The 9,135-nt window shown below is 38.6% G+C and overlaps 1 long non-coding RNA gene across 2 annotated transcripts; it reads left to right on the top strand.

Annotated features, from left to right (window-relative positions):
* The first annotated feature begins 3,896 nt into the window (after positions 1 to 3,896).
* LOC124210644 (uncharacterized) lies at positions 3,897 to 6,630 on the top strand. 2 transcript variants are annotated; one of them, XR_011177443.1, is made up of 4 exons: positions 3,906 to 3,947; positions 4,070 to 4,987; positions 5,120 to 5,473; positions 5,596 to 6,630. It is a non-coding gene; the product is annotated as an uncharacterized lncRNA (long non-coding RNA). The 2 variants fall into 2 exon arrangements; XR_006881275.2 differs by having other exon boundaries at positions 3,897 to 4,987.
* Positions 6,631 to 9,135: the final 2,505 nt, after the last annotated feature.

Genomic DNA, 9,135 nt, shown 5'->3' with positions numbered 1-9,135 from the left:
TAAAAGTAGAAAAAGAATAAGAAAAGGTAAAGGAGAAATCCTCGATTTACTGCGTGATTTTCGGCTAACATAAGAGTGAACTATCGTCATGTCTATTATTTTTCTGACACTACCCCATATGCACACGTACAAGTGGATTTCGCATGATAAATTCACAAAGACGAGAGCATACTTTTCAAATGTTTTGTGACGGAATGATTTCTTATTCAAAATTGTTGTGGGTGAAATAGCAGTGGCAGATTACAGTTGAATGGAAAATAACGAAAAAAATGATTATAAAATATTCAGTTGACAGCTGATATACGTATTAACACACTTTCAACGTCAACGTGGCTACGGCTAAAACGCCTGCGATAGCATATTGGTTGTTCAACGATTCACGGCACTTAGATACTACTGGAATTCATTTCACCCATAACAAAACAGTACCCCGAATAGGTTGATTGCAGCTCCGTTGTTGGTTAGATTCTATTTACTGATATTTTACGACACGAAAATTCAGTGATATAAGATAGCGCCACCGTTAACTTTTCGGCTTGGCGCTGAGATGGCGAGGCCGAGCCACAGCCGGACGTAAATTTCCGTGGGCCCCGTCCGCTGCACACGCATACCCGTGCACAGCTCGTGTAGTACTCTACACTGCTCTACACATGGAGCTTGAGCGGGTTGAGCACGGTCTTACATTCGGGTCTTGCAAGCAACTGAAATTTCAGTGGTGGGGGTAGCCGCGTTATTGTCCAGATTTTTTTTTCCACTACTGGCCATTACGCGACGCTGTCAGTTATTCATAGCCATATGCATGGAGACTAGAGTAAAGGAGTGGACACAGCGCGCTTCAGAAATGTACACGAAATCCCGACCTAAAACGGCGGCGTTGCGATCAAAAGGATCGTAGTCATATATATATATATATATATATATTTAGATCAGACACACTGTTACTACTTATTTCCTAACCGCAATGTGGCAAAATTCGTGCAGTGTTTATGTTTACATGTGTAAAACTTTTTGTTATTAATGTACAGTGTTAATTAATTTATTTGTTTATTAAAATAGGTGTATCAAATTTCGTTGAATAAAAATAAGCTGCAACATTAGTGAATGAAATTACCTTGCTCAGAGAAGAAGACGTCGAATCATACGATGAAAACTCGAAATTGAATTGTTGATAGAGATTGTGACACAAATCACAACTGTTCTTACACGAAAAGCACGGCACAAAATACTTTACACAAGCACTGTTAAAACAAAAATAGTCTCCTCAACCTCCAATATACTATCATTTAGGTGCGTCACTTTTCATTCTACTGCGCAAACGCGGATCGGTCACTAATTTTATTACTGTATTTACGATCTTTTCGACCCATACGATGCTAGTGGCAGAGCGTAAAACTAATTGAAGGACGGGTTTTTGAGGACGCCGTTATTACTTATTCTCCTATGTTGTGTCCACTCCTTTACTCTAGTCTCCATGGACATATGAGTCACACACAACGTAAGGTTACCTGTGTATGAGTATCAAAAAGATTGGTTAGGGTTTCGCCAAATAATAATAATAAGCTTATGAATAACTCGTAGCGCCGCTCTTGTGGCCATAAGTTGTACTTTTGTTTCGGACGTGAACTGACAACCCCCCGCCACATTCGTTGCAAGACCTGTTGAGCCCACGAGTTGAGCCGCTGCAAGCAGCCCAGAAAGTGTCGACCACGGTCTTACCTACAGGACTGGAAACTCGGTCAAAATTTCAGTGGAGGGGGGGTGTCCTCTTATTGAAGCACCGATCGGTTCGCCTAGTGACCACGAGTGTCGCTGCGATAGAGGGATGCAGGCCACGATGCAGGCTGTGTGAGACAGACGGAAACAGGTTTAGCCTGCATCCCTCTATCGCAGCGACACTCGTGGTCACTAGACAAAACGATCGGTGCTTCAATAAGAGTACATACCCTCACTCAGCCCCCTGGCACTCACCACTGCTCGTATACTAAAGAATTGTACGCGTTTTGTCCCCGTTTTTTAGTTCCTCTACGTGGTGCTAGTAGACTTCTGACACGCTCGCTGCCCTCGCTGACCGCGCGCAAACTTGTCAGACAACTACTAGCGCCACTAGTGGTGGAGATTGGCGGCACTTTTAGCAACGTGTGTCAGGGACACGGTCTTACATACAGGTCTTGCGACTCTGAGTTTCGACGTGGGCCTCTTAACGTGTCAAGCCGCTAGCGTCGCTGCGATCGAGGGATGCCCGGTGCGACAAGGATGACGATAGTCGCGCTCGCGCGTCACATGGGCGTGGAATCAGTCGTCAAAGGCTTATTCAAACATTGTAGGTTATGTTGATGCATCCCTCGATCGCAGCTCCATCTGGATTTTTCATCAACAGAGGAGCCACTCTCTACCATTGGAATTCTATTGAGTCGCAAGACCTGTATGTAAGACCGTGGTCAGGGAGCTACCCCCACCACCGGAGTTTCCAGACCTGTATGTAAGACCATGGCAGTGTTGCCAATCGTACGGTAATTTAAAGCTGGGTACGATCTACGATAACGTGTGTACGATATATGATAATTGTACGATAAAATAGAAAAGGTACGATAAAAATTTTTCGTCGTCGGCAGTACTGAGATTAAAAAACGGTTCAATTTCGCAGACCCAGTTCTCCCACTCTTGGAAGCTTTCACTCCAATCAAAGCCATGAGCCAAGACTATCGTAAGCATATGCCGTCCTTACTTCCAGTATTGCAAGTAACACGACGATTAGCGACTGAAGATTCATATCAAATAATTGACGACGAATGGCGACAGCTACTATTCCATGCCTTACCTAGCAATGTAAGCCATACTGCTGATGCCGATGTATTTTGGGATAAAAATCGCGAATTGAAAAACGGCGAGGTGAACCTTTTTCCGAATTTAACAAAATTTGCGCTTAACGTACTGGTAGTCCCACATTCAAATGCAGAGTTTTCGTGTGAACGAGTTTTCAGTAAAGTCAATTTATGCAAAACTGAAACCCGAAATAAGTTGACTACCGAAACCGTTGAAGGGTTACTCTTAACAAGTCAACATCTAGAAAAAGATTGCAGGAAATTTAAGCCTGCAAATACGATGATGGAAAGAATGACTAAAGCGACGCTATATCCTCAGAACAATGAAAGCACTGTGAATTCAGACGACGTTTGCATAAGATTTAGTGAGGTCTAAGCTAAAAAATTTTCCACGTACGTATATTTTAAGTTATTAACAGTACGATTTTCGAAATGTATTTTTTTAAGCTGCCGACATTTCTAAAATGTTGTGTGATAGCGTGTCATCGTGATCCTTAAGTAATAGTTGAACTCGTTTCCGAAAATATAATTATAGCTATATCAAAGTATATGTTATATTTTGAAGTGAAGTATACATAGTGTTCTATTATCTAGTCCATACAAATAGTTCACTACTTTTCAAGGTAATACCGTGGAACGAGTCGATTACAGCACCAAGGGTAAATTAATACCATAAGCAATATTTAATTTTAGTGAAAAAGTGCAAAATGATATTGCGATAAATAAAAATATTACTAATGTGTTGAAAAAATGTTCTTTATTAATTGTTTCTCCATTTTATTGCAAAGTGCCAAAGAGTTTAACTTTTTTTTTTATTAAAAAAGATATGAAAAGATACAAAAGATGGCACTGGGAGCATAGTCCCATCTAGCTGTTTAGACTAAATACTAGACTAATTTAACTTTGAAAACCTTGTCAGGACGTGAACTCTATCGGAAATGTATTTTGCTACATCAATTAAAATACCGATAGTTGGTACGATAATTTTCTGCCAATGTACGATAATTCCGCCCCCTCTGTACGATTGTGGCTCATTTCAGGTTGGCAACACTGAACCGTGGTGTCGACCAATCCATCTTTGACTTTTGACCGATGTAAAGAATCGTCGCTGAACTATTCAGATAAGTATTTGATCAAAACATGTGATACTATTTATATTTATTAAACATCCTTGCATATTATTTATACCACTATGTCTAATTTTGTTAAAACCTAGTTGTACATTATTTTATTTTTGTTCGTGACAGATATTTAAATAAAATGTTCTGAGGAGGGCCCCCACCAGGGCCGAAACGTTAACACGATAAAAAAGTGTTTTGAGTTGTGACCTTCATATCCAAGAATAACATTAATCAACTATATTTATTATAATTTGCCAGATCGTCGTAGTGGCCATATGAAATGCATATCAATTTTGAATAACTCGTGAGGATAATGATACGCAATTTGCGTGTATAACCTAAAACTTATCATTCTTTGCCTCTAACGAAAATCTCTACCGACATAATAATTGAAAAGCGATAATGAGATCTTTTGACAAATTACTCTGAATATAAATTATTCTTTATTCTGCTTTCGACTTTAGATATAGAACGTTATTGTCAGACTTCCCGTCAAATGTTTGGGGATACATATTTTAGCTACAATAGTCCGAAAATAAAGTTTGAATCGTGAAATATGTTACCTAGTGGAAAAAATAACTGGTTAAGGTTACTGCAGTTATAGTTTATAAATCTGATCAGAAAATTCAATTTTACGAATATGAATAATCACATCAACATTTGTGAAGTAGTATTCCGAAACAAGACAGAAAAAATTATGCCGATTGTGATTCAGCTAAGATTGTATTAAAGGATCTTCAAAGTGACTACACAACTTAGTTGGCGTGCGGAAAGTTTGCTGTATAATTTTACCAGTAACACTGTTGAAAGCTACAATGCTATCGTCAGAAAGTTCAACAAAGAAAAGCGTATTCATTGCCGAACAGGACATTCCTGTAACACTCAGTGCGCTGGGGATGTTGTACAATTCAAAATACCAGAGTCGTACTCAAAGTTGAGTGTTACGATGGAAAAGAATCCGACTACCGAATTTCAACTACAAGCAATATTTTTAATCATCTCAATTATGATATGAAATTAAGGAACGCAGTAAAACTAAAAAAGGTTAGATTACAGTTCATTTGCATACTTTATATGTTTTGACTAAAAAATGTTATGCGCTATATAATATTACACTAGCGCATGACAGCCAAGCATCCTCGGAAGCATAATGAAGATTTGTTTTTAATTTTCTAGATGAAGTACTTTGATCTTCAAAAAACTGCTGTGTCACGTATATACTGAACATGATTGAGAGCTGCAGCTTATTTACTTGATGGCTTGAACACAGCCTGGAAGATCGAAAAGGCACCGAATGAATCCAGTAATGGTTCCAAGAAAGCACTGAGTTGAAAATGGACAAAATTGTACGAAGTGAGTACTGCAAGACAACTTTGAGGGAGTCTAGAATGTGTACGGTAACAGCTCGAAAATGGTGTGATGTGGGAAAACTAAAACCCTAAAGGTGATAGTCTGCAGTATGGAAATGCGACGAAGATGGTATGGAGTGACTGTACAGAGCTTACAATTAGTGATCATACTGGATGACAGGTAGACTTAGCTCAATATACCACATAGCTTGCTCATGATTTTCTGTATCTCATTTTCTCAAATTACAACTCATACGAGATATTGGAAAGCAATTTTCGAAATAATGGTTTTTTATTTTACAGGACCTCTGACGCTGAGGGTTGATTGATGCATGTCAGGTACACGCTGGATTTTGAGAGGGCCATCGGCTTGACAATACAAGAAGCAAATCATGTAGCATTATTTAGTATAATTATTAGACTCATCCTTAAAAAAGTCATTTTTGTATTTGAACCGGCACAGCACTTCCTGGATCGGTTAAAAAGGAATTAGAAAAGATTAGCCTAAAATTTGAACATTCTAGTTTAACTAAAACGGGTGCCTGTGAGCATGAATTCATTTTGAGTTTTGAATTTGGGCAGGGTCGCTAATAATCACTGATGATGAAAAATCTATGTGAAAAATGAACTACTGCATCAGCTATTTGAACAATATTTCCATTCTAGCCGGGAAATGAGGAAGAAAACATAGCTTTGTACGTTGACACTCCTGAAACAATTCAAACCATGGCAGAAAAATTCTTGGAATATTGAGGATAAAAAAAAGATGAATCATTTATAATGCAATCACAAATCAATCAGTCATTCCCAATTCGCACTCATTATTCATTACTTGAAGTTGGCGATCGATCATCGTCATCGAGTGTATTTGTTTATCTCTAATATTCGAAGAATTTTCTCTTCTTTTATTTGTACCCAATCTGGATATCTTTTCCAGATAAGCTTTCTAAGGACCACTCTAATGATATATGATATTTGTGTTGAACTATTTTTGAAAACATTGTTTGCAAATTGTTTTAACTAATAGTAAGTAGGATAAAAAAATTTACAATTAATTATCCTGTATACTTCGATACTAATATAAATGCGTACTTCTGTTCTATTTCAAAATATTGATGGATCTATTTGGTAATCCTATTCTTTTTAAAGACCAGTGTCAGGCTACGTTATTATGTCGAATAGTGACATACTTCAGTGTAAGCAATTATTACTATGAATTATCAATAAGTTTGTCATTGACTTATTCTTTTGAATTGAACAAGCTGTTACATACGTTGATTAGAAATGATGTAGTTTTCAGTTCTGGAACACAATACAGAAATAAAAGCAAAAAAACTATACATCTTTACAACTGAATCAATCTTTGATACCCAAGAATTAATGTTCTCCACATGTTCTCGTCAACGAAAATTTCAGAAATTTGGGACCCCAAAGGCACCATAAATGATTTTGCATATGTGTACGCTTCTGACCGCGGAAGTTCCTACGTTGACCACCAGTCAACTCGGCCGTGGACTACAAAGATGGCGGCCACGATGGTTCACTGTTCAAAATCAATAGGCTTCAAGGTTTTAATGGCTTTCACTATTTTTTCAAATTCAAAGTTCAATACGCATAGCGGTTCGATACATAATGAGATCCCAAGCAGCGTTCCGTTCCTCAAGATTTCAACAATTTTCGTTCGAGTGCATGTTCGGATTTACTTCCAAATCAATAGGGGGCGAGATTTCAATGTCAGTGACTCCTCGTTTAAATTTGAACTCAATCCGTGTAGCCGTTCGTCACTTATTGAGGTTCCAAGCCTAGGGGCGGAGCACAGTCTTACATACAGGTCTTGCAAGCAACTGAAATTTGAGTGGTGGGGGTAGCCGCGTTATTGTCCAGATTTTTTTTGCCACTACTGGCCACTACCCGGCGCTGTCAGTTATTCATAGACATATGAGGGGCATCACAACGTAAGGTTATATTCGAATAGCATATGACTGTGTTTAAAATTAATAACACGAGAAATAAATGCAATAATGTCTAATTCCTGTGCGGTTCCGACCAGCAACGCGGGTCGAAAAACAGTGAAAGATAAGTGCTCCGTAAAAATTGGTCGTCTATAAAGTCGGTTTACGGAACGGTACCTGACGGAAATTTCCAGATGCTAGACACCGGAATCGTTCACACAGCTAAGTTGGACTCACATCAGTAGTTTGGGTCACTAATTACCGATAAAGTATTGAAATACACCGGACAACGGGCATTCTCTCGCTCTAATCGACCGAACCGAGGAAGGAGTAATTATTGGATAAAAGATTTAATTAATTGGCTTACCTTTTGAGAATACTCTGGATATGATGACTTGCAGCGTAGATTGGTGAGAGGATTTAGCGGAATGACTGATTTTAATATATTTGGATACTTTGATTAACTTGGATTTATTTTATAAGTTCAATATTTCAAGTCACAAAAACGGAGTTACTTAGTGTAAGATCTTAAATTAATATGAAAAAATGGAGCTGAAAGCTCGCTGGACTTTTGGGCAGAGTAACGTTGTATGAAAAGTTTAAATGCAAAAGGCAAAAGGATTTTACCGTGAGACTGTACCGGAACAAGATGACGAATCTGGTGGTAGAAACCAAGAGGACGATCTGATGATCGGTCGCCGTTTTGATAGGGGTCGATCGTTGCGCAGAACGATCCTCTTCTTTGGATTTTGTCAACTTTTGCGCACCTCCCCCTTTTTCTAAGAATTCTAATTAGGACACGACATCTTCTCCGCATGCACGCCTGTGATCTTAGTTCTTTAGCTATTACTATATTGCAAGCTTTTACATATGGTATAACGCTGCACTGGTGCGGTGGTGTAGGTGCGGGGTCGTTGTTCTGTAATTTTCCATTCTGCGTGGGCTTTGTTGTTGGGGCGCAAGCCCCCCTTGGCCCCTCGGCTACCGTGCTTCTTCCCCCCTGTGGCGTGCTTTCAGCAGCTATTTCCTAATATGATAATCGCAGTGCGTATGCGCTAGCGGTGACCCATGTTTCGTGGTGTATGTTAGTGCCGTGTGCATTTTCGGGGTCACGATGCGCTGAATTCTAGTTCCTGTTTACTTCTTAAATATTCCTACTATCCTGTTCGTTACAAAGTCTATATATTAAGATTGTCATATTGGTTACTCGTCGTTTGTTAGTTTTATAGCGTGTAACTATATAAAATTGCGTATGTATTATAATTGATTACTGTCGTTATTCACCTGGAGTACAATAGCGATTGTTTATGAGACATAGTTGCTATTTGCTTAACATTATTAGAATCGCGCTGCTGCGAATATTCTTAGTTGTTTGTGTTATAACTATCTTAACAGATTTAGGGTATTTAACAATTTGATAATTCGTAATTTTAGAGCAGGTTTACATGTGTGCTTTCGTATATAATTCTCTTTTGTAATTATTAATTCTTATATTGATATAAATCGGCTTGGAAGCTTCTAGAACGTTTTTCTTATGTTTGTTGGTTGCCTGTTATTGGGCGTTGCCACGTATGCATCTTTGAGTTTATTGCGAGTTGATTTACCTTCAATCGTTTCGTCGGCAAGTTTCCTAATGTGTTCTTTAGATGAAGCTCTGTATGGCTCCACATTGGAGATCTGCATTGCCTTCAAAACGTTGCGCGTGTTGCCCACAATACGGCGTTACGGAGGAAGGTATAGTTTATGCTGGATAATTAGTATTCACGGTTTTGAAGGTTTTGCAGTCTCTGGTTTTATGGATTATTGCAGCAGTGCTATCTTTAAATTACATTGGTTATACATTTATCTATGGTTTTACAGTCTTCTATACTCCAGGCTATATAGTATAGCG

This window comes from Neodiprion pinetum, chromosome 1, assembly GCF_021155775.2.
Source record: "Neodiprion pinetum isolate iyNeoPine1 chromosome 1, iyNeoPine1.2, whole genome shotgun sequence".
In the NCBI taxonomy this organism is placed as follows: domain Eukaryota; kingdom Metazoa; phylum Arthropoda; class Insecta; order Hymenoptera; family Diprionidae; genus Neodiprion; species Neodiprion pinetum.
This window is presented reverse-complemented; position numbering and strand designations above follow the sequence as displayed.